The sequence below is a fragment of the Schistocerca serialis genome, chromosome 2 (genome assembly GCF_023864345.2).
Source record: "Schistocerca serialis cubense isolate TAMUIC-IGC-003099 chromosome 2, iqSchSeri2.2, whole genome shotgun sequence".
In the NCBI taxonomy this organism is placed as follows: Eukaryota; Metazoa; Arthropoda; class Insecta; order Orthoptera; family Acrididae; genus Schistocerca; species Schistocerca serialis.
The window spans coordinates 13,823,593-13,848,595 of NC_064639.1; the positions used below are offsets into that span (position 1 = coordinate 13,823,593).

At 40.6% G+C, this 25,003-nt stretch overlaps 1 protein-coding gene across 1 annotated transcript in view; it reads left to right on the plus strand.

The window, feature by feature from the left end:
• The first annotated feature begins 804 nt into the window (after positions 1-804).
• LOC126456739 (molybdenum cofactor biosynthesis protein 1-like) overlaps positions 805-25,003 on the plus strand; it is a 181,345-nt gene continuing 157,146 nt past the window's right edge. The window contains exon 1 of the mRNA XM_050092484.1: positions 805-812. The gene's annotated coding sequence lies outside the window, so the exon portion shown is untranslated. The remainder of the gene's footprint in view (positions 813-25,003) is intronic.

A 25,003-nucleotide genomic window follows, 5' to 3' on the forward strand; every position in this document is an offset into this window, starting at 1 on the left:
CCAGGCACGTCCCTGGTCTGGAATTGCATTGACTGGAATATAATTGGCTTCAGTGATGAATCCCACTATGAACTGAGCCCCAATGATCAGCACAGATGTGTCTGAAGACCCCCCAGATGGTGGGATACCACCGTGAATGTCACATCCCATACGGTCCAACTACCAGGACTGATGATCTGGGGTGCGATTTCTTTTCATAACAGATCCCTTTTGGTCAACAGACGACTATGCTGTAGGGGTGACATGGATGTCACCCCTACAGCATAGTTGTCTGTTGACAATACTGCACATCCTATTTTGTTTCCCTTCTTGGCAAGGCATACATTGCTTACATTTCAGCAAGATAATACCTGTCCGCACACAGCTTGTCCTCATGCTTGTCAAACCCTACCTTGGCCAGCAAAGTTGCTGTATCTCTCCCCAATTGAGAATGTAAGGAGCATTATGGGCAGGCCGTTAGACCACCTCGGGATTTTGACTATCTACAGTGACATTTGAATAGAATTTGGCATGATGTCCCTCTGTTGGACATCCAACAACTCTATCAGCCAGAGCCAAGCTTGTATAAGGGCCAGAGGTGGACCATCTCATCCAATTTGTGATGCTCTTTCTCTTGAATAAATCATCCAGTTTTTTCTGAAACTGTAATTATTTTTCTGTCTTCACATGTATGTCACATTTACTGATTTCAGCCCTATTTGGTATTTGGATAATTCCTTCAGTACCTAAGTGTTTTTTTGAGTATATAATATCTGACAGTTTCTTTTTTTTTTTCAGTATGCTTGTCTGCTGCACATTGCCTGCTCTAACTGGTGAGTAGCAATCTGTCCTATTTCATATTGTTAGAATTAACTTTTGACACTCAATATTTATGATGCAAGCAAACTGTTATTGCCACTTGACATGATGGTGAATGGTACTCTGTTAGCCATTGGCACAAATGGATTGACATGATAAAACAAGGGTCCACAGCTTTTACAAACTTTTTGGATGTGATAAATACTGCTTACTGCTGACAATACTTTTGTTAATTACAATATTGATCGTTTGTTATTTTCAAGCATACGTGTCAGGTGCTACGACACCTTTGAACTACTGCAAATGGACAAAGATGACCAGACTCATTTCTCTTCAGTAGAAACAACTATCGACAAGAGAAGAAACTTGATGTCATTCAAATCTACTTTTTCATTGGTAGAGATCTTTCACTCATGGGATTAGCAGCAGAGATTAAAAAGAAGCAGCAGCAAACAGATCCAAGGCATCCATTGTTTGGAACTCATGTTCTTCCATCACAACTCCTTATAATAGTATCAGCTCTGGAGAACTAAGTCCCGATTCATTTTCTTGTAACAAAATAGACTGTCATTACCTAGCAGTTAAAAATGGGAAGCTTTACATGAATGTCCTACATGCAGTTTTTTTATACTTGTGCTCTTTGAGTTCCTGTCCTAGAATACATTAAAATAAAATATTAAAAAATGTGTAAATTAATCTTTGAAACAATCCAAACCTTTCAATGGAAACCAGGAAAGACTTAGAAACATTATAATTTAAAAAAAAAAAAAAAAAAAAAAAAAAATCAAGGAAAGGTAATGTAAGGAACAATCAGGGAAAGTCTGCTGTACCCTTCCTGTTGTGTACTGTGTTATTGTTATTCTTAATTTTTTAAAATTTGATAATGGCCATTAAAGACCACGCAGAATAGCAATTGCACATTACTAGAAGCTGCCTTTGCATTCTTCCTCCAACAGCCCGTTGTATTTGCTCAGTGTAGAAGCCTTTAAAGTTGTAACTCTGGTCGGTCTGAGATGCCGCTTAGATTTAATCTAGTCTGCCAAAGATCCCTTTGTCATTCCCCTGTAGTACGTCAGAAACTTTAGGGTTGTTTCCAAGAGTATTAAAAATCTGTTTTGTCAACCTGACCTTAAAACTTTAGTCTTCCTGACTCGACAGGTGCAGGCAGTATTTCTCGATTTCTGAACAGCTTTTGACTTAGTGCCAGATCGATGCTTATTATCAAAATTGCTACCGTGAGGGGTATCGAGTGAAATTTGTCACTGGAATTGAGGATATTTTGGTAGGAATGACTTAAATGTTATCTTGGCTGGGGAGTCATCATCTGATGTAGAAATAACCTCAGATGTGTCACAGAGAGGTATGTTCATGTACATTAATGACTTTGCAGACAATATTAATAGTAAAGCACTCTTTTCACAGATAGTGCATTTATCTAGAATAAAGTACAGTCTGAAAGAAATTGTACAAACATTCGTCAGATCTTGATAATTTCAAACTTTCTTTTAAATGTTCAGACATGGAAAATCGTGCATTTTGCAAAATGAAGAAAACGCAGTGTGGTATGACTACAGTATCAGGATGTCTTGCTTGGATTAAGTCTATTCGTACAATTACCTGGGTGAAGCACTTTGTAGGGATATGAAATGAACAGTCATATGGGCCTACTCAGGGGTAAGGCAGGCGAAAGAGTGAGATTTTTTTTTGTAGAATACCATAGAAATGCAGTCATTCTACAAATCGTTTGTGTGATCCATCCTAGAATATTGCTCAAATGTGTGGGACCTGTATCAAAATGGATTAATGGGGAATTGAATGCATGCAGAGAAGGGCAGATCAAATGGTCACAGGTTTGTTTGACCCAAGGGAGAGTGTCACAGAGATGCTGAAATAACTGAATTGGCAGACGCTTCAGGATAAGATGTACACTATCCTAAGAAAGTATGCTTACCAAAAGACGACTCTAGGAATATGTTACAACCTTGTAACTATTGCTCCCATAGGAACCGTGAGGACAATATTAGATTAATTACAGCATGCAGAGAAAGATTTAAATGGTCTTGAAACATGAACAAGCTTTAATATCTGGTACAGTGAGATGTACCCTCTGTCATACTCTTCATAGTGGTTTTCAGAGTGTGGATGAACATGTAGATAGCATCATCAAGAACGCAATCAATGTGTATCTGAAACTTGAGCTTCTCCTAGTGTGTAGTGTCACAAACGTTTTGACATTATTATACATACTTCTGCCACTGGGGCAATCATAGGTAATGACTAATTTGGCAGTAATATGCAGTGCTAGATTTGTTAAAAGAAAAAAAATAGACTTCTTAACATGTATTTATGGTAAGTAGCACTCTATCATTTCCTATATTTCTAAGTTCCTACCGAGAGTTACCATAGTTTGATTTAGACTTCTGAAAAAGTTATAACACTTTTCTGAGCTTTTTAAAAGTGTGAATACAACATTTGCATCTTACCGCTTCAACTAGAGCAAAAGTTCTATTGTACCACATCTCAAAATCTTTGGGTCCAATTTTTTTCGTCATCAGCGGTAGTATACTGTCACAAATCAAGCCTTGGTTATGTGTATTGTTAGATTTTGTTTATTATTATTTATGTGGGGTGCATGAGCAATGCAGCTGACTGGGATTCACCTGCTGCAAGTCATAGACTGACCGCTGCTGTGTTCACTGCCTGGGTCAAAGGTGCTGAAAGGATGTTCTCATTGATGCTATGGAGACACTGTTCTGTGTTTTATTTTAACAACAATTATTGTCAGTTTTTTCTTGTTTTGTTTATAAGAAAGGAATGAGGACATCATTAGATCTTTTGAAGAGTACACAACATAAATCACAAAATGTTATTTCTGTATTAGCAAAAAATTGGACTACATTGTATGATAGAGATGAAAAAGAAACCGTGATTAAATTCTTTCTGTGTTAGATTCCTGAACCTGCCGATCTTTGAGAGAGAGGGGGGGAGAGAGAGAGAGAGAGAGAGAGAGAGAGAGAGAGAGAGAGAGAGAGAGAGAGAGAGAGGGGGGGGGGGATGGGATTTAATTGTATCTCCCCATGCAGCCGTAGCATTTTGGCATGTCGTACATTGGTCAGATCATCAGTAGCTTGGAGGACTCGTATGTAGGGCATAAGCGACACACACACACACACACACACACACACACACACACACACACACTTAATAATAGTCAAGAAAATTTGCAACCGCAAAATATTGCCTTGGTACAGGTCATAGAATCTAATATACAACACAGATATTTCAATATGCATATCCAGTTACTGGAATAGTGTTATTAAGAAAGCTGTTGAGAGACAGAAGTTTTTGCTTAAATTCTTATAATTTACACCAGATGATGTACAAAATAAACTCCAAATTACTGTAACAACATAGTGCACAAGGCACACATTCATTTTCTAATTACAACAATCATACCCCAAACTATAACAATTAAAATATTGAAGACCAGCATTTAATTTTAGCTGCTACAAAATTATGTCACAGGTAACAATTATTTAATTCACTTCTTAAACATAACAATTTAATTTAAAAAAGACAACAAATAACATTTTTAAGTACAATATTCAAGTTTAGCTGCTGCAAAGATGCATAACAATCATCTATATTTCAACATTCTTATAAAAAATACAACATAAAAAGGAAGACCTGATTGTAGATCATGGGTGGGCTACGTAAAATAAATGACAAAAATCAGCAGCTGTAAAAGGCAGATTTTTTTTTTCAACTACAACCAATTCCTCCATTTTACAACAGCATAAATGAATGCAGCTCTTTTTCCCAAATTTGCTGCTTCAGAGTATTAGTGTCATAATGAAGTCTTTTAAGAATTAGGGGCACAAACAGATTAATAAATACAAACAAAATCAGGAATATTCAATTTGCTCGCGGCTACCAAATGAAAGAAGAAAGGGGGCTAGGGAGGAGAAAAAAGATCACGTAAGAAAGAAATAAACTGCTGATTGTTTGCATCATTCCTAGACTCAAAACCCTAAGCAAAAGAAACAGTGATGATAGCATTGATTTAAAATCATGTCAGAAAAGACGGCAGCTAATTCTAGGTGATGCTCCATAAAGCCATGGTCTCACGTTGTCAAACCCCTGCAGGATTGTTTGAGGGACAATGATTTGACACTGATTGTTAAGTCAAAAAGGCAATGCATCTTTGACTGAAGTAACAATCAAAAATATATTCTTTTAATGGAATATTTACATTGCAGTGTACTGATCTGAGAAACATACTGAAAAGAAACATGACTATGTTGAGAAATTTTCATTTTGTATTTTCTTATATTTGTAACCGCAGTACATGAAAAAAGTGACACTCGACATTTGAGTTAACTGAAAGATGAAAGATTAGGGTTTCATGCCCTGCCGATCCTTGTCCCAAACAGGGACAGCCCGCAAACAGAATTCTACCAGCCAGCTTGGACTGAAAACATAACACACAAGGATCGTGCCCGTGAGTGTAGATGGCTCTCGGAATATCACGCAACACGGATACCCGAGGATGGTGTCTGTCAGAGCAGATTGCAGATGAAGCAGGAAGGCAGAGGGAACAAATTACAGACCTGCTCCATTTGACGATCAGTCTCAAGTAGCACTTTGTAAAAGCAACGACTAATGTCACCGAAATATGCGAGGAAGACAATGATGTCCGACTGTGCAAAGGACAACTCGGGAATTTCAGCAAACTTCTGGAAAAACCTGAAGAATTAAATTGACAGAAACCTGTTCTGGATTGGTAACTTACAAAATAAAACATTTTCAATCTCTGGACAAGTCACACACAAGAAAGATAATAGGCCTTTAAAAAAGAGGATACCATACAGTGTAAAGCTGAAACATGTAAATTAGTCTGGCCAATATGCTCTACACCTGAGCAAAAGTGTCAATGAAGTGGTGCACATTTTAGGAACTGTTAAAAAAGTGTCATTTTACTTCAATGAACACAGCAATGACAACCTGATCCTAGGAGAAAAGAGCTGATACACACTATTTATTTAAGAATGAACACTTCACCTCAACTTTTCACAGCACGGGACCATCAAAAATTGAAACAATAGAGCAACACAGAGGACACTACCACACAGCTGGGGGAGGGCACAGAGAGAGAGAGAGAGTTTAATGACCTACTTACTCACTTTTTACTGGCAACAAGATAAGAGTGCAGGTGGTGTCATATCAAAATTGTAGAAAACATACACGAGATAAAGTTTTAACAATAGCAAATTAACGTACTTGCTAGTGCTTATTTTTTGTTTTAAATATCTCTCTCAAATTGATCAGGTATTGGAAAAAGAAAGATAAATATTTTGAATTAAGACTTAAAACAGGATGGAAACAGGTACCATACTGGCCTGAATATAAGATACACCATTTCTACAAAAAATCTCCAAAAAAATTAGAGTATACAGCACACCCCATAAAAACTGGGACTTTTATGAATCATAGAAACCTCAACTGTAGTGCTTCTTCTTAAGTATGAAATGAAACAAAAATATCACTACAGTTTGTAAATCAATTGTTGTGTATGAGGTAGCAATGCAAACATTCTCTTTGTTGATATCCCATTTAGGTAGTGACTACAGAGGGATCCAGAAAAATGTAGACATTCTCTGATAGTTATTACCTTTGGAACAATGTGTTATATGGCTGCAATTTTGAGTGGTAGCATAAACCACTGTTTTCCCAACAGATCTTGTCATGTAGGTTTCCAGCAGATGACAATGCAGCACTGAATGAAGTACAACTATTGTTTGAGCAATGCAAGGCTGTACTGAAACAACAATTTATTGTATTTGGTATAAATTTTAAGCCGACAATACTGTTTAAAATGTGCACAAGGAAAGGTCCTCCGAACAAGAACATCAACCTCCAGGTTCCAGCACTGCTGTATTGCAACATTTTTGTAGATCATCTCAAAAATCTATGAAGCAGGATGTATGGGGAAGTGGGGTAAGCTGATCAAGTGCATGATAAATTCTGAAGACTGCAAAGTGGAAAGCGTACATTCCAAGATTATTTCACACTATGAATGAGGACAACTCGAATCGAAGGATGGAGCACTACGAGTGGTCTGAAGGCATGCTTCACGAAGATGAATGGTTTGCAGGGAAGGTTATCTGGCCTAATGAGGCACAATTCAACCTGAATGGTAATGTAAACTGTCATAGCTGCGTGTATTGGGCTGCTGAAAATCCTCATGTTCACATGGACAAACATGTTACTTCACTTGGTGTTAATGTGTGGTGTGGTCCGTCATAGTATTGTTTCTCTGACCCATTCTTCTTTGAAGGTACATAACTGGTGAGGTGTATCATATGCTGCAAACATTGATTTTATTAGCCATCCAAGAGGTGTTTGGAAACAAAAGATTTTTACCTACAAGACTACTCCGCCTCACCACCACAGAGATATCAGATTCTACTTAGATGAAAATTTACCTGGACGACGGATAAGTCGAAGAGGAGCTGTCAAGTGCCCACCAAGGTTACGGGACCTTACAATTCTCGACTTCTACCAATGGGGGACCTCAACAAACAAAGTTTACCAACAGAACCCAGCTACACTGAATGAGATATGAGAAACCATCAAGACATCCTGTGCAGCTACCACACTGGCAACACTGACAGCTGTACTTCAGTCAACAATTCAGCAACATTGATGTTGCTTGGCTGCTAACAGGTGTCACTTTGAACACACAAAATGATCTTCCTCCCATGCAAGAATTTTTACACTATGCCATTTTGTTCCATCAATATTGACTATCAAAGAGAGTCTACATTTTTCTGGACCCCTCTGTATTACCATTCTCACAGTTTCACTATTTTAGACAATGGGACAGGCACAATTTTTCTCTAACTAAAGAATATAATTTATTCTTCACCAATGAAGCACAACATTGAGAGAAAATTTTGGAATTCGGTACAGTTACGTTGCAAATTTCAAACTCACAGTTCTTCATCTAACAGATGTGCTTTTTAAAGGTACGGTTCAAGAAATGCTGCACATGCAATGCCCGGGATTGTAGTGACGGCACTGTACTTTGGGAGGAGAGTGACAAAAATACTGACAGTGATAAAAGAATGAATGTTAGTGAAGTTAAGAGTGTCTTACATGATAACTGCAACTGAAAGGTTTGTTTTTGTGTGTAATTTATCTACAGTGTACTACAAAAAAAGTGGTTAAGGGTAAATCACATGTTGAAAAGCTTTTGTAAATGGGCAACTTGACAAATTATTTTTAATTAAGTTTCTCTCTTTTTCGAAATTAAAGGTGCAACTTATATTCAGTCCAATTCGATGTGTATATAATTTATGATAACTACGAACAGACTTTGAAATTTGCCTACATCACACCAGGTATACTTAACTTATTTCACTGACCCACACAGATGCTCATGTCCGGTGGAAGTCTCCTCTAGTTCCCCCACTTTTGGCCAGAAGCATTATTTCAGATATCACAATGTCATGACTCACAGCTTTGCACATATCGTACACTGTTAAGGCAGACACCGATACAGCAGTGAGAGCTTCCATCTCCACGCCCGTCTGCCCTCTACACTTTGCCGTGCCAGTTATAATCACACAGTTGAGAGCAGAGTCCAGTTCAATGTCCACAGCCTCAGAGGATAAAGATATATTATGACACAGAGGGATAAGGCTGGACGTCTGCTTGGCCCCCACAATTCCCGCCAGGCGAGCAACGCTAAGTACGTCACCTTTCTCGTACGAGTTTCATCAGTTCGGGTCCCACAAAAACCTTTGCTCGTGCTGTAGCAGTCTGTTCTGTCACCAGCTTCGAACCCACGTTGACCATTTTCGCCCTGCCGGTCCGGTCAACATGAGTCAGACTTCCGGACTGTGCTCCTGAACTGCAGAAACTGCAAGAGAAGACAGAGGGCTGTGCTCTGGGTGTTTGGCTTGTTAGGAGTCCTGCATTGCACATAATTCTTGGGGTACATGGAAGCAAAAGAAACTGTTTTCTAGATTCAGTCACTACACTCAAATTATGTGATAACAACTGAGACATCTGTGTATCCGACACAAACAGGGGCAAAATATTGGTATCTGAGAAGAAGTACTTTTGAAAATCTTGTTTCTGAAGGTTTAACAACTTCCAACTTTGTGCCTTCATGACATCACTACAGCCATCAAGTTCAGTGCCACCTGGAACAAAAATACAAGCTGTAACAAAGAACTCTTCATAATCTGAAAATAGGTTAACTACAAAAGAATTTTTAAGCATTCGTGTTGAAACATCCCTGATTAATTCCTTTACTGGATTTTGGGTAATTTACCGAAGCCACCAAACAGTTAATTATTATGATATATGACGGTATACTTAATGGATGAAAGGCTATTGGTTGTTCTGCGAATGCGGCTGTTCTGAGACAGAATAGCTAATGATTGAAAGTTTGTCTATTATTAAGTATCACAAAGGTTGCGATGTACAACTGATATATATTTCCTACTAACACACAAATTCTGAGGCAGTTGCTACCTTTGCCTTACACGTCTAATTGCGGTTATTTCTTTTTATTGATTGCTTATTTTCAGTACTTTGTCACACGCAATGCTGATGGTTAACATTCACAACAATCCTCACTGCAATCCATGGTTGTTGCTGGCCGATGCGGTTGATGCGAAACACGTAATTCGGCACTTGTCACTTTCTGTTTCATATCACTCGCGAATCGGCATTAGTGAGAGTCAACCCCACGATGATCAGGGGGACGTGCTCACTCGTCATACTCCAGTGAGTTTTACCGTTTACAACTCACTCGACCACCATTCTTGCCTGTCATTCCCGCACTACTTCTCACTCGACACTCTACCATACTACTGCGCACTCAGCACTAGTCTCACTGCCTACTACAGTGCTCGACAATCGACTCCTGTCCGCTATCGACCTGGGCGTCAGATACTAGCATCTATGTTTGTGGGATCACGGATCCCTTACAGTGTTCAAGACAAGTTCTTTGAACCTTAATGATCTGTGATGATTCTTTTCTTTCCTAAGCTAAGGTCGAAAATCTGTTTTGTCTGCAGAAGTGTGCAATATGAATATTACACAAAGTTGATAGGAACATCTCACATAAATCTCCTCAGTGGCTGTAGATTTCACAATCTTGCAGGAGTGGATACAAGGGGAGGTCGTGGCAATGGTGATAACTACCACCCACTTCCCAAACAACATATTATACTGGGGTGCACTTAAGAAGGCAGCAGTGTGGTGCATTCTGTGCAGAAAGAGATGGGGAATGCTTTATGGTGCTGTCTGTGTGTTCTCTCTCTCTCTCTCTCTCTCTCTCTTTCTCTCTGTCCCACGACTCACATTTCAGCCACTTCCAACCCTCGTATCTGGCACAGGCCACTGTGTCTGCTTCTGACTCTGCCTAGTAGAAATTATGCGGTCGGAAAGCTATCGCTGTTGCTTTCTAATGTAATACTTGTCATGTTTCCTTTATGCCAGCCGTTGTGAACACTAATTACTAAGTAACCTCACCATACCTAAATGCCTTGTATCGTACACGCACCCCAAAATGCACACTACAGACAGATGTGGCAGAATGACACGATGTCTTTATATTTTTTACTTCACCAATTTCCAAATGCACACATAACTTTTGGAGAAGGAGGTAGCGTGGAAACAGAAGTGTGTCAAAAATGCCAAGTTCTTCCAGCAATGACAAGCTACATTTAATAAACGACACTTTTCAGTTGCTCGTGCTAGGGTCTGCCCACAAGGACATGCTTTTGGTCTGATTGACAACATTCCAGCCGGGTAAAGCTGCACACCACTGGGTTGAACATACCAGCTGTCAACAGATCCGATACAACAACAACAGAAAGAATGACTTCCCGAACACAGTTGGAAATCACTGATAGAAACAGTATTCCCCTCATTCACATGTGTTTGCAGACCGCTGTTCAGTCATAATGTTTATTGAAATAATGATGGTGAGCACACACTCTGACAGAGTTCAACTTGGTTGGTACGTGATTGTTCAGCTTTTTCCTTCTTTCCTCCTCCCTTTTCTCTTCCCAAAATCTTTTCATTCTTAGACTGTGTTCTTGTTTCCTTTGATATGTACATATTTTCTCTGTTTTCTTCCTTCCCTTTACTTCAAGTTTTATGTTCATAATTTTGTTTCTGAATTTGTCTCTTTCATTCATCATTTCCATTCTGATTCCTGCTTGTTTGTAGCCTTCTTCTATTTCTTGAAACCAACTGGTTTTTTTTGATTAAGGCATTTACTACATCCTAAATCCCTTTGTGAATCTGTCGCTATTCATTGTGTGTATGTGTCCACAGAATGTTAGTCGGTGTTTTCTGATTGTGACTGAGTCTGCCTCTGTGTTCATATAATTCTCTGGTTGATCTCTTCATCCATCTCTGTGCACTGCTCCAAAAAATTTTCTGAGGATTTTGCATTGTATTCTTTCTGCTTTGTGGTGCCTGGTCCTCAGATTGTGGTCATTTCTGATGCGAAGAGTTCTTCTGATACTATAACTGTATTGTAGTGCATGTGTTTGCCTTGTACTGAAATGTTTCTTTTATTATAGTGTGTCCATGTCAGTTTGTACACTTTCTGAAGTTCTTTTGTTTGTTCTATGTTTTCTTCCTTCTTTGATCCACCTATTTGTATTGTTACTATTATATTGAATAATTTAATATATTTTTGTGTATTTATTATTGTTATTAAAATTGTAGATGTCTGTCGTATGCTAACAGCGAGGTTGCTAGCGAGTTGCATTTTTGAGGGAAGCTGGGCGAGGGGGGGTGGAAACAATAACAAACCGTCACTCCCCCCCCCCCCCCCCCCCCCCCCCAAATAACTAAACCCTGGATGCCAATACATTTGCTCTGTATAGGTGTTTGTGTCCAGAAGTAAGAGTCAATTTAGCAAAAAAAAAAAAAGCAAAGGAAAGCTTCATGTTCTGGCCCACGTCAAAACCATATGACCAACCACAGTGTAATCCTCTGCAATGGCATCACTGAAAGCAGAAAGGAGGGGGGGGGGGGGGGGGGGGCGTCAGCACACCCTGTTCTGGTCACTGCCAGCTTTCTTGACCTCAGAGTCACTACACCTCAGTCCAACAGTTCCTCAATGGGCATCACAAGGCTTGGTGCACCTCGTTCCAGTCCTCCCACCAAGGAAAACCACAGGCAGTACTACGGGTGAGTCACAGCTGAGCAGCTGCCTTCCCCCTGTACCTGCAGTAGCTGCGAGCGAGAGGAAATTTGTGTTACACATATGCTAAAACTGGCGTAGATGCCACAGGACACTGTTTGGAGTGTCACTAACAAGCACACGCTGCTACACACTTGACAGTGCTAGGTGGCCAATAGTTCTGGCTCAAAGTTCCTGCAACTGTGGTTGGAACTTCCCCAGTGTGACTCTCCCATTCTTTAATAGGGTATTTCAGTGTCCGGGGCACGTTCACATTGGACAACACTGTCCAGTACAGGCTGCTGTCTTCCACCCGTGCTCTCTTGCACTGTGCATTGCATCTTGCACAAGTGAGTCATAAGGACTCCCCTCTTCTTTATGTACACTAAAAAAGCAAAATTGTCGTTTCAGACGAAAAAGTAAAATTGTCTCATATCCACATTCTATCCTTAAAAGTATCCTTATGTCTGGGAGATGGCAGATCCACCGAGCAGATCCCACCCGACGACCCGTAGCAAGACTGCAGCACAAGAGGCAGGAGTGCCATCTGTTCCCTTCAACGTCTTGCTTTGCCACCTATCAGTAAGTGATGAACCAGCTAAATCTGAACTTCGCTGCCACAAATCAAGAAGCAATGGCTCGGAGACAGCATGAGCTCATTGTCCAACTGACGGGTGGAAGCAACACAACAGCAACAGCAACACCAACACCAGTCACACCACCAGTGAATACACTAGAGGCCCTCAATATCACCGCAGTAGTCGTCGAGCTGGAAGTGAGAGCTCCGTGGAACAAAGATGGACCTTGGAAGCTGGTGGGTCCAAAATGCAATCAGGAGCAACATACATGAACAACTGAGCCTACTGACTCACACGGCAAATGCAGCGTGCTTTTACCAACACCAGTTCCGAGCATCGGTAATATGAGGGACCATACAAACAATTCTGCAGCACCTCAACTACATAACACTACCCCAGCCGCTACGCAGAACACTACACCGACTGGCTTACGACTGGTCATAATACACAATTACACTTGCCTCGGCAAGCTAAACAAGACATTTGTAGAATGTCACTCCCCACCATATACCAAACACAAAACTCACAAGGGACCATGTATCACTGTATGTATGCAACAAAACAGATTGCACAAATCTCCTGAAATTCGTCAAAGCTGGGGGAATTGAGTATCATAAATATAGCACCCAAGGGGGGAAAACTCGAATGTACATCGTGAAAGGAGTTGACACCACAACCCTCAATGACATTCTTCATGGTATAATCACAGCTCTCAGCTGGGACTGTGAGAGCATGAGATGAATTCTGGGATTTGTGACACACAGACTGCAGCCAAACTATTTAGTGGAGTTGGATGACACAGCTTACTCCTGCAACTTTCTGACGCAGATGCTCCTGCTTCACATGGTCATAGTAGAAATATACACACCTCCGTGTGTCCCCCAACAGTGCCACCACTGCCAGCAGTTTGGCCGTGCGGCACCCGATGTGATCTGGCACACGGTGCCGCAAATGCACTGGTAACCGTGTAGCATGACACTTTAAACTTGGTACAACTATCAAATGTACCAAATGTGGAGGGGTCCATGTGCAAACTACAGATGGTGTGCAGCATACAAAGAAGCTCTAAGGTGCAAAAGTGCCAAAGACAGACAAGTGGTAACCAGAACAGCTCCAAGACACTTCCCACCCCCCAACCAGTAAGGTGTGGAATCTCTTTTACTGGCATTGTCAGTGGAAGTGGATGAACTGAGGATGCACAGAGCTCCACAAACTCATGGCACACTCCCACAACAACAGAACCACAACCCACACATGCAATGCTAGAAACTGCCCCTATACTGATGACAACACTGCCGGTCTCAGACAACACCAAGTCAACTCTGTCTGGGCCAGATTGTGACACTCGTGATATCACAGAAGACACACCCAAACTAGGGCAACCACAAACACACGAAATGAAACGGAGGTACCCAAAAAACAAAAGAGGGGACACTATCACACCACAACAAATACACCAACAACAGACCAGACAAACATAGGAACACATTCAAAGGAATAATGTAACCGTAACTCACACTCTTGCCCCCCTCACCACAGCAATAACACAGGTGACCCCAGATGAAATACGAACCATGAATAACACACAAGCCAGCCCATCCAGTACACCAACATAAGGACCAGCAGCCACCAACACCACCGCCAACACTTTGGCTGACATAACAAACATTCTCACCACAATCAGAGGCATAGTGGAGACACTATTCCCCACTCACGTGGCTTAAGATCCTCTTGAGGCTCTTCATCGTAACACATGCACAAACTCAAGACGGCTACACCCAGCCATTGCATGGCTGCTATACAAACTGCTATCACCACACTGCCCACACTCTTCCATAGATAATGCACCACAAAACACAAACAACAGTACTTTGACCCAGATGCTATTCTGGAATGCAGATGGGATTGGCAACAAAAGGGCAGAGGTAGCTGCATTTATGGAGGAGAAGGGAATCTGGATTGCTCTCATGAACGAAGCTGAGCTCCAGTCACACAAACAACTACTCTTTCCAAGATATTACATTTACTGTACTGACCACCTGAAGGCACAACTGTGGGTGGAACAGCAATCATCATATATTGAGACAAAGAATACACAAATATTAAGATCCCTGAACCTGAAAGACTAGAAGCCACAGCTGTTAGGGTCAAGTCAGCTGAGTGAACACTTCATTGATATCGATATACAATTGATGTGGTAACATCATAACAAGCGATATCAGCACAATACTCAACATAGCATAGTGACCAATAGCCACTGGTGATCTTAATGCTAAACACTCTGCTTGGAACTAACAAAGATCAAACACCAATAGCAAAAAAACTATGCGAACATGCACTGCGCCCAAACTACATTACACTAGTGCCAGCTGAGGTGACACTTAAAACAGGGAACAGAGACTAGATGTGATAGACATTAGATGTGATAGGCATTATAGTCACAATCAACATTGAAATTATACATGATTTGGCCTCACCAAACACCTGTAATACTTTACTCGGAAGAAACACAGCAGTATGATGAATCTCACAGGATACTGAGCTACAAGCGTGTGAATTGGGCATTGTTCAAGGAAATGCTTGAAAAGTCGTATCCCACAAATTCCCAAAATTACACAAAGCAGGAATCTTGTTGAAGCTGTCAAAGCCCTTACCACCGTAGTTCAGGATGCAATAGCATTTACCATTACAGTACTTATACCACAAGAATGCTCATTGGCCCTGCTCCCAGAAATACAGGGGCCGATGTCAATGAGAGATCATCTCGGGAGATACTGGCTGTACAAACAGCATATTAGCAGGCTCCAGGGGATCATACAGGCTAAATTAAAACTTTTAAAACCACAAACTGGGACAATACACTCGCAGGGCTGCACACCACATGACCTGGAGTGTGGCAAATAGCTGTCCACTCCACCAAGAAGAAATACTACACACCAAGTTTACAAATACCTTACAGACCAGCATACTCCATGGAGGAGAAGCATGAGCCGATGACCAGAACACTAGCAACATCATTCACACTGAATCAGGCTCCTTCCAATCCAGCACTGCTACTTGAAATGGACCAGGAGGTTACATGGCTTGTAACCCAGCCCAAGTGCAATGTAACAATACATACTGCTACACATGAAATTACACAGGCTATTAAGCACAAAACAGCTAGAAAAGCTCGTGGTCCCAATCACTTTCAAAACCGTGTCACCAAGGAGTTCACGAATAAAGCTATAGAGCATCTCACACACATGACGAATACCATTCTACAACATCAACACTTCCCTGTCCTGATGTTCAGGAAGCCAGGGAAATACCACTCCCTACCACAAAATTACGGAGCCGTTAGCCTGCTGAGCTCCCTGAATAAGATTGTTGAGAAGATGATTCTCAAACATCTTACTATGCACTGCATCACCAATGACTCGCTGAGACTGGAGCAATTTGGATTCAGCAATCACCACTCCACAACACAACAACTCCTCCGTGTAGTAGAACATATTACACACACCCCCAACACCAACAAAGCTACAGGAGCACTGTTCCTGGTCTTCAGTCATCAACGGCACAATCGTCTCATTCGCAAAATCTGCACTGCTAGTCTCTCCGATGAGCTCATACATCTTACACACTCATATCTCACCCACAGAAGCTTCAACACCGATGTTCAGGGCAAACAGTCAACACAACACAGTATACAAGTGGGAGTACCCCAAGGCAGCATCCAAGGGCCCCTCTTGTTTAATCTCTACGTCAATGACTTTCCAACTGAACAAAACACAATGGCAACCATCTACGCAGATGACACTACCATCCTAGTGCAAGACTGGAAACCATCAGGCATAGTTCGCAACGGCAAACAAAACTGCCTAGCTGGAACGACAGTGTGTTAAAGCAAATGCTGACAAGTGTGAAGCAGTTCTGTTCACTGACAAACCATAACAACTGCACAAACATTACGTGTTCTGGCATACCCACAAGCTCTGGAATGAAAATTAAGATCGCAGGAGCAAAGAAGGCAGTGAACACACCGTCAGCCAATAGCCCACTGGCAAGGACCACACCACGACGGAAGCAGGCCCCTAGACAAAGAGAATATAAGTGCCGCTCCTGCCAGCCTCGGCCACTCAGTATTTGGACAGGATTAGGACAGTATACGGACAGGCCTAGCGCAGAATGCTACAATAACAGTTATTAGTGATCCACAAGCTGTGTGTCAAACTTGCACGAACATTGTATATAGCAAAGGACTCGCATTTATACTGCATGTCGCCTGTTGCTTGCGACACCATTGTAAATTCCAGGTTAAGCATTGTCAAGCTTCTTATTTGTAATAAAATCTATGAATGTTGTTTGCTTGAATTGTTGTATAGCATTTTGAGAATGCAGCATCCTTTAGGCACCCTATATGAGATGAGTGGGTAGGACCCCACGTTAAGACTGCAGACAAATAACACTACACACATGCCCAATATGTTTCAGTGTGAAAGCCAAATACTTCAGTGACAGGCCAACTGAGCAAATGCAAGGCTCAAACAGTGTTACTCTAAGCTCAACAGGTAAAGCACACAAAATGGGAGTGTATCGAGGTCCGTGTACATGATACTGATTAGACCCATGATGATACATGCAGCTGCAGTCTGGGGTTACGTGGCTCTGACCGCCTGTGCCGCCTACAGGTGATACAGAACGAAGTGCACCACAGTCCACACACACTGTCGACCTTCACAGAGAATGCTGCCTTGAGACTCACACACAGATATTCAAAAAACTCACCACACGACTGTACAGGAACTTGAGACACTCTGACAATCACTTCATTCTTAACCTGGGAAACTATGACCACAACCACGGGTGAAAACACAACTGCTGAAAAACGCTTCTATCTAGGGACAATTAATCACCTGTGGACAGCACAAGCTCACAGACAAAATAAACACTGGTGAATCCCTGCATTACAGCAAAACTAAATGGCATTGCCAGCTGCAAATATCTAGCTGACCAACTGACAATACGGGAAAGCAGTATTGCACACTAAACATAAACATATCCAACCAAACCTCTTTATGGCCAATTGACCACTCGTATAACGACCTTGGCATGTTACAAGTACAGATGCTGCAGGTGGCCCCGGAGACACTCAGGTGCACAGCCCACTCCTCAATAGGACTGACACTCGTAAAGAGTGTTTTAAGCTGCGACAATGGTATCGAGCATCGCACGATACCCAAAACTAATGACAACCTCACCCTTGCAGACAGAAAGAAACTGCTACTGCTCTTACTATCTGTCCAGACTATTGCAGAAGTTCTTTGCCTTTGGTGCTTGCCTCGTCACTTTTCTCCCTCTGCCCTTAAAACTGCTACCTTCTGCTCACTTCTCGACCACTTCTATCGCCTCAAAGTGCCTGTAGTAGTGGGTAATCCTACGGACAACATCATGACCCCACATCCTGTGCACTTCTCAATTGTAACAAAGCAAACAGAGGTGATGGTAGAACTTCGGTGATGGTCACCATGTCAGTGTGGGTGTGGAGTAGCTTCGCTCTTTAAAGAAAAAGGCATTACCACGAATTGGACCTGGGTCCTCCACATAGCAGCAAGATATACTGACCTCTGAGCTGCTCAAATGGACAAGAGAGAATTTAGCATTAATTGCAATGCTTGCAACCATAACAATCACAATATAAATAATTTCCATAGAGAATATGCATTGAAGCTTAGGGTTAAGAAAACTGTTTTATATTCAGGTGCAACACCCTTTTAACATCTGCCAGCCAACATTAGGAGCAATCTGGAAATCCCCAAATATTCAAAATTGAAGTAAAAAATGTTTTATTAGCCAGTCCACCAATAATTTACCTGGATATGTGAATTTACCTACCTGTCCCACCTCAGATACACAACGCACAAACACTTTCTAACAGAAAACCATATTTAGCCATGCAACATATTCTCTAGGAGCAGACAGGAATGGTAGATGGTTTACTCCACGGAGGGAAGCTGGCAGCAGCTTTGGAATGCCTTTTGAAGTGGTGATTCCATCATAATAATAGCCTATGTGCAGGTACGGTTGGTTCTCCACGGAACAGAAACTACTGTACCGGTCCCAACGTGGCATTGACAGCATAAAGGGCATTGCACAGGAAGGAAGTATATGAATTTATCAGAATAAGTTTAGATGACAGTGTCCTGTGTAAAATTAAATGCCCATTTAGCATGAAGTATTAAATCAAGATAGTGGCAGAGCAGTTTAAGTAGCAGGGCATTGGCTTTTTGCAAGTAGTTGCTTCTCTGTATATTTATAAAAATAAAATGATGTAGAACTGATCCCCTTGAATAATGATTAATGTTAGCAGATTAGTAGTAGATGAAAATGGTTGTTAGTAGTTCAGTGGCACTTCTCACTTACTCGTTTTACACCCCTGAAGGCTCTCATCGATGATGGAGCTGTTGGAATATTACATGTGAATGAATGGCTGAACTCGATAATTTTCAAGGTATTCAGTATTCTTGTACAGTGCATTCAAAACAAAGTTATATAAAAATGAAGAGGGATGTGTACTTCATAAACTGGCTTGACAACAAGCACACAACAAAGCAGTGTGATGTAGCTTACTCAAGCACCTCAGTTTCGCAGGAGACCCTGAGGCAACAAGTACACACATCATGTTTGCTCACTGTTTTTTATTGCTTGTGCTCGAGCACAGTATGAAATGTATTAATTTTTATGGAGTCAGCTATCCGTCCAATTTCCTTCTCCAATCTTGGGCTGCTTCGCATCTCTAATTAATTTGTCATTAACAGGATGTTAATTGTAATATTCCCTTTAATGAACTCATTTTCAGCAAATTGCTAAGCTGGTAATCTTCCTTTCTGTATTGAATAATAATAGTAACTCTGACATTTACATGAAGAGGCATACCAGCAGCAGCAGTTAGCTGTCTTTTAAACTTCATTTGATGCATCCAGAACATTGGAGATATACTGCAACGTCAGTAGGACATATTTACTAAGAAAAATCATACACGACACACTTGCCTCCACTGAACGCATCCACACCCATTAATGTACAGGCAAAAATCCACAAAACCTAACATTCTAGAAGTGGAACAAAATGAATAATATTTTTCAAATACAGTGCTTAAAAAGTTTCACACTGCCCCCACAGCTTGCATACTTTGTTTTTAACCCATTTGTGGGCACATTTTTTGTAGCAGCCCTGTAAAGTTAATTGTTTTGGTATCATTTTAGAAGTGTCAACTACATTTAATTTTTGATTATTTTATTTTTGTGATTTAGGAGCAAAAAACTATAGTGGTAAGTATACTTGCCACTGTCTTTAGTAAGCTGTTATGAGTTACTACTACATGTGAAAAAAAGGAATTTTCTGTTTTTATTTGACTATCTATTTTACAATCCTAGAAACTTCATTTAACACTACATAAAGAAACCAGCTGAGACAAGTCACAATAGCATATATTGCAGAATGAAACAATGTGTTCTGTTGTAACAAGTGACAACAGCACTGATGTCATGACAAACAGACACCAGTTGTTTAGCATATTATCACAAAAGGTCAACCACATCCAGAGGAGGTAAAACATTTTCCCAAGAGCATAGTAAAACAACTAAATTAGTGGTAAGTATGGTCAGTTGGTGGTAAGTATCCTTTCTGCAGTCCAAAAAAGAAATTAATTTTGTGGTAAGTATATTCCCCTTGTATCATGGAAAAATTACTTTGGTAGTAAGCATACTTCCCAGTGGCCTTCAAAACAACATTATTTGGTGGCACATATATTTGCAACTGCTTCTGAAAGGAACAAGTGACATTTAATGACAATTAAAAGCTACATTTCATAACAGACAGAAAGTTCAGCTGGTGCAGCAAACTAACATCAGGTGCCAGGTGCATACAGAGCTCGTATGTTGTGTTCTCAGGAATACAGTAAAGAAATACAGTTGATGGTAAGTATACTCCCCACATCCTGTGAAATGGTTAAATCAGGAACTTCTCTCACAATATATCGAGTGAGGTGGCACAGTGGTGAGCTCACTGGACTCACATTCAGGGCGACTAACAGTTAAAGTCCATGCATTACTCTCCTGTGGCAACCTGTTCATCTCAGAGTAGCCCTTTCAACCTACAGCCTCAATTATCTGCTGGATGTATTCCAATCTCTGTTTTCCTCTACAGTTTTTGCTCTCTACAGCTCCATCAAGTCCACCCAGACTTGGGTTTCCTGACCTTTCTTTAAATCAGTACAGGCAAATGCCGAGATGGTTTCTCTGAAAGGGCACAATAAATAGCCTTCCCATCCTTGAAACAATCAGAGTTTGTGCTCAGACACTAAAGACCTCAATGTTTATGGGACATTAAACACTTATCTTCCTTCATTTCTCCTTTCTCAATATTCTTTTGTCTACCAGAAATCACTAAGTACAACTGACTGTGTAATGTAGGTGAAAGCGAATCTGCACTCTCATTTACCTTAGCAGAGTGCACTGTGTCTCCATTCGTTAATGGGACAGTGTGACTCACGTGGGCAGTACAGTCTGTCGACCTGCTGCAAAGAGTTACTTAAGGCTTTTACTGGTCATGAGAGATATACTTAGCAGTAGCTGTGTTTCTTTACTGCATTTATGGGAATACATTGAACTACTTCTGCATGCTCCTGGCATCCAGTGATAGTCCGCTGCACCAGTTTACTTTCTTTTTGTTATGAAATATAGCTTTTAGGGCTGTGAGAAGTATACAGCCCACCAAATAACAGTGTTTTAATGGCTCTTGGAAAATATGCTTTCCATCAAAATAGTTTCTCAAAATGGTTTGGGAAGTACACTTACTGTATTTACCCGAATCTAAGCCGCACTCAAATCTAAGCCGCACCTGAAAAATGAGACTCGAAATCAAGGAAAAAAATTTTCTCGAATCTAAGCCGCACTTGAAATTTGTGCCTCGAAATTCAAGGGGGAGAAACGTTTTAGACCACATCTCCAAACCGAAACAAAGTTGGTCCATTGTAATATGAGACAATTTAGGTCGAATGAATGATGATGCAGCTACAGTAGTTTGGTGCGTGTGGTAAACTTAGCAGTTAAGCTTTACCACGTAGTCATTGCTATGCGTCAGGCTCTCTGTCCGTATTTATACTAGAGAGCCTTTTTCACGTGCTTCGTCTGGTTTGAATTGATTGCTTATTTTTCTTTGATCTGATAAGTGCCGTTCTCTTTGTTATAGGTGTTTCCGTCACTCTAAGCTCAAAATGCATTATCATACTGTGCCATGCATTGTTTGTCGCATTCTGATTATGCGTGTTTACAGCCTGTCACTGCTCGTGGGATGGCTTGCTTTTGCGCACGCTACCGCTGCTTACAATTAAAAAAAAAAAAGAGAGAGAGGAATCGTCTCATCAGCGAAACAATGGCAAGAGACTGCTATTTGTTGTTTCTTACACTGCCGCTTTCTTTGATAATGATCAACAAGAACCATATAATGGACTGCATATGATAGATGTTCCAAACGAAAGTTTAGCGAAAAATTTTCTCCGTTTGAAAATTTTTGCAGACGCCTCTTTAGTGCATTACATTCTGCACAGAAATTAGAGCCATCTTAGGTTTAAAAATCTAGTCAGTTGCCGTGCTTCATTTCTGACTGTATCACTATTCAGCATAGGAATAATACCAATATAAACATGATATATATATTCTTCTGCGTTTGCTGTTGTCTCACTATAGTTTCGTAGTTTATTAGGAAGACAGGATTTACATGAGATAGCAGGAAAGACGTAGGAATACATGGCAAAATGTTTACATTCGTATTATTCTTATGGTGAAGAGAATACTGCATGTGATTCACAATTCATAAAAGTTGGTAATAACAACCATCTCTTGTCACAGGTAGGACAAAAATTCAGAATGTAGACTTGGCCATATTGACAAACATCCCAAACAGTCTTCCAGTCGGATTTTCGTAGCACATTGAAAGGCTGCAACATTCGGAGATGAAGAATATGGAATTTGTATTTACTTCGTTGGATAAAGTATGAAAATGCAGTGGTCGAAACTTGGGGCAGAGAAAAAAGCTCATCTTCCACCCCCCAGACCCGTTTTTTTTTAATTTGTTTACTGACGCAGAGGTTTTGGCGCCAGTATTTATCTATGTGCCTGCAAAGCATGCCTGTGTAGTGCTACATATATTCAATGGCAGAAGTTAGTTGTGGCAGCACCTACCAACATTTTTCAGAACTTCCGCTTACTTTGCACTTGATTCTAAGCCGCAGGTGATGTTTTGGATTACAAAAACCGGAAAATAGTGCAGCTTAGATTTGAGTAAATACGGTATTACACAATTATGTCTTTTGTGAATCTCGGGAAGCATACTTGCCAACCACTTAGTGGTTTTACAAAGCTTTTGGGAATATATATTACCATCTGTAGATGTACCTGGTATCTTGTGATAGTACACTGTACCAGATGCATAAAAATTGCTACATCAAACAGTTTGTGGCTATTCTAACAGATATACATAAGGCACTACATTCTAAAATATTTGCATCTTTAACTGAAAAGAAAGCAACTAGAGGTAAAGTTCTCTTGCCATTTGTAAAAACAGTCGCAGATCGCAACCTCCGAGTGCTATGAAGAGAAGGTATTGACGCAGTGCTTAAACCAAACTGAAGACCACAACAGCAGCCATACCCAAGTAAATTGCTATGCACTAGTTTCAGTGAATTTGACAATGATGTGGCTGCTTTCATGGTGGCCCAGTCATATTGTGGGGTAAAAATACGTTTTGTTTATAACAAGTTGTATACCAATAAAAACATCACACACAGATACTCTTTATAAAATTATTTAATTGTATAGATAAAAAATCTACTCACCAAGCAGTGGCAGAACACACACATAAAAGACTGTTGTGATAGGGAAGCGTTTGGAGCCAGTGACTCCTTCTTCAGGCTGAAGGGTTGCAGGGGAAGCAAGAAGGGTGAAGGAAAAGGACTGGAGAGGTCTAAGAAAAGGGGTAGATTTTGGGAAAGTTACCCAGAACCGTGGGTCATGGGTGACTAACCGTACAGGATGAGAAGGAAAGACTAATTGTTGGGGACTGCATCGGGCAAGATTCGGAAACCTGAGAGCTTAAAGGTGGAAGACAGGGTAATATGCAAGACAGAGATTACTACTAAAACTGTACGTGAGTTAATAAGAGTGAGAAGCTAAGTGTATTGTATGCAACAGCTGTTGGAGGGGGCAGTGAAAATAGATGGGAAAGACAATGAAAGATGTAGAAAGCTAAAACGGAGTGAAGCACAGAGTAATTACAGTGAAGAAAGGCTGAGACAGGAGAAATTAACGTAAATTAAGGCGAGGTGGGTGGTGAGAGCCAAGGACACGTTGTAGTGCTAGTTCCCACCTGCGGAGTTCTGAGAAACTGGTGTCTGGCAGAAGAATCCAGGTGGCATGTGTGGTGAAACAAGTGTCGAGGTCACGTATGCCATGTTGTAGAGCGTGCTCTGCAACAGGATATTGTGAGTTTCCAGTATATACACTATGCCTATGCCCACTTCTCCTAACTGATAATTTGGTGGTAGTCATGCAGATGTAGAAAGCTGAACAGTGTTTACATAATAGCTGGTATATGACATGTGTCGTTTCTATTTTTCGCCTGATCCGCAGTTCTGGGTGACTTTCCCAAAATCTACACCTTTTCCTGGAACTCTCCAGGCTTTTTCCATTACCCTTCTTCGTTCCCCTTCAATGCTTCTATCTGGAGGAGCCACTGGCTCCGAAAGCTTGCCAATCACAACAGTGTTTTATGTGTATGTTCTGCTGCCACTTGGTGAGTAAATTTTTTATCTATTCAATTAAATAATTTCAATATAATAGAAGGAAACATTCCACGTGGGAAAAATTATATATAAAAACAAAGATGAGGTGACTTACCGAACAAAAGCGCTGGCAGGTCGATAGACACACAAACAAACACAAACATACACACAAACAAACACAACCATACACACAAAATTCAATACATCACGTACCCTCCTCTCCACAATTCTTCGAACACATAGTTTTGCCTTTTGTAAAAAATCACTGCGTTTCTGTATAACATACTTGGAGTCAAAGTGTCCAACATCTATTACAATCATAAACAGAAGAAAGAAAGTCATTGTATTTATTGGCAGTATTACCCAATCAAATATTTTGAAAGAGTTCCAGTGGTATAAATTTACAAAATCTTACAAATAAATATATACGTTTATTCTTTAAATCAATTCTTAGCAATAACATAATAGTATAAATTGCAGAATCAATATAGCCAATTTTAATGTAATGACTGCAATACAAATACAAAATAACAGCGGTAAGTTATAACAAATGAGAGAGAGGCATTTAGACAATGTTTCATTACA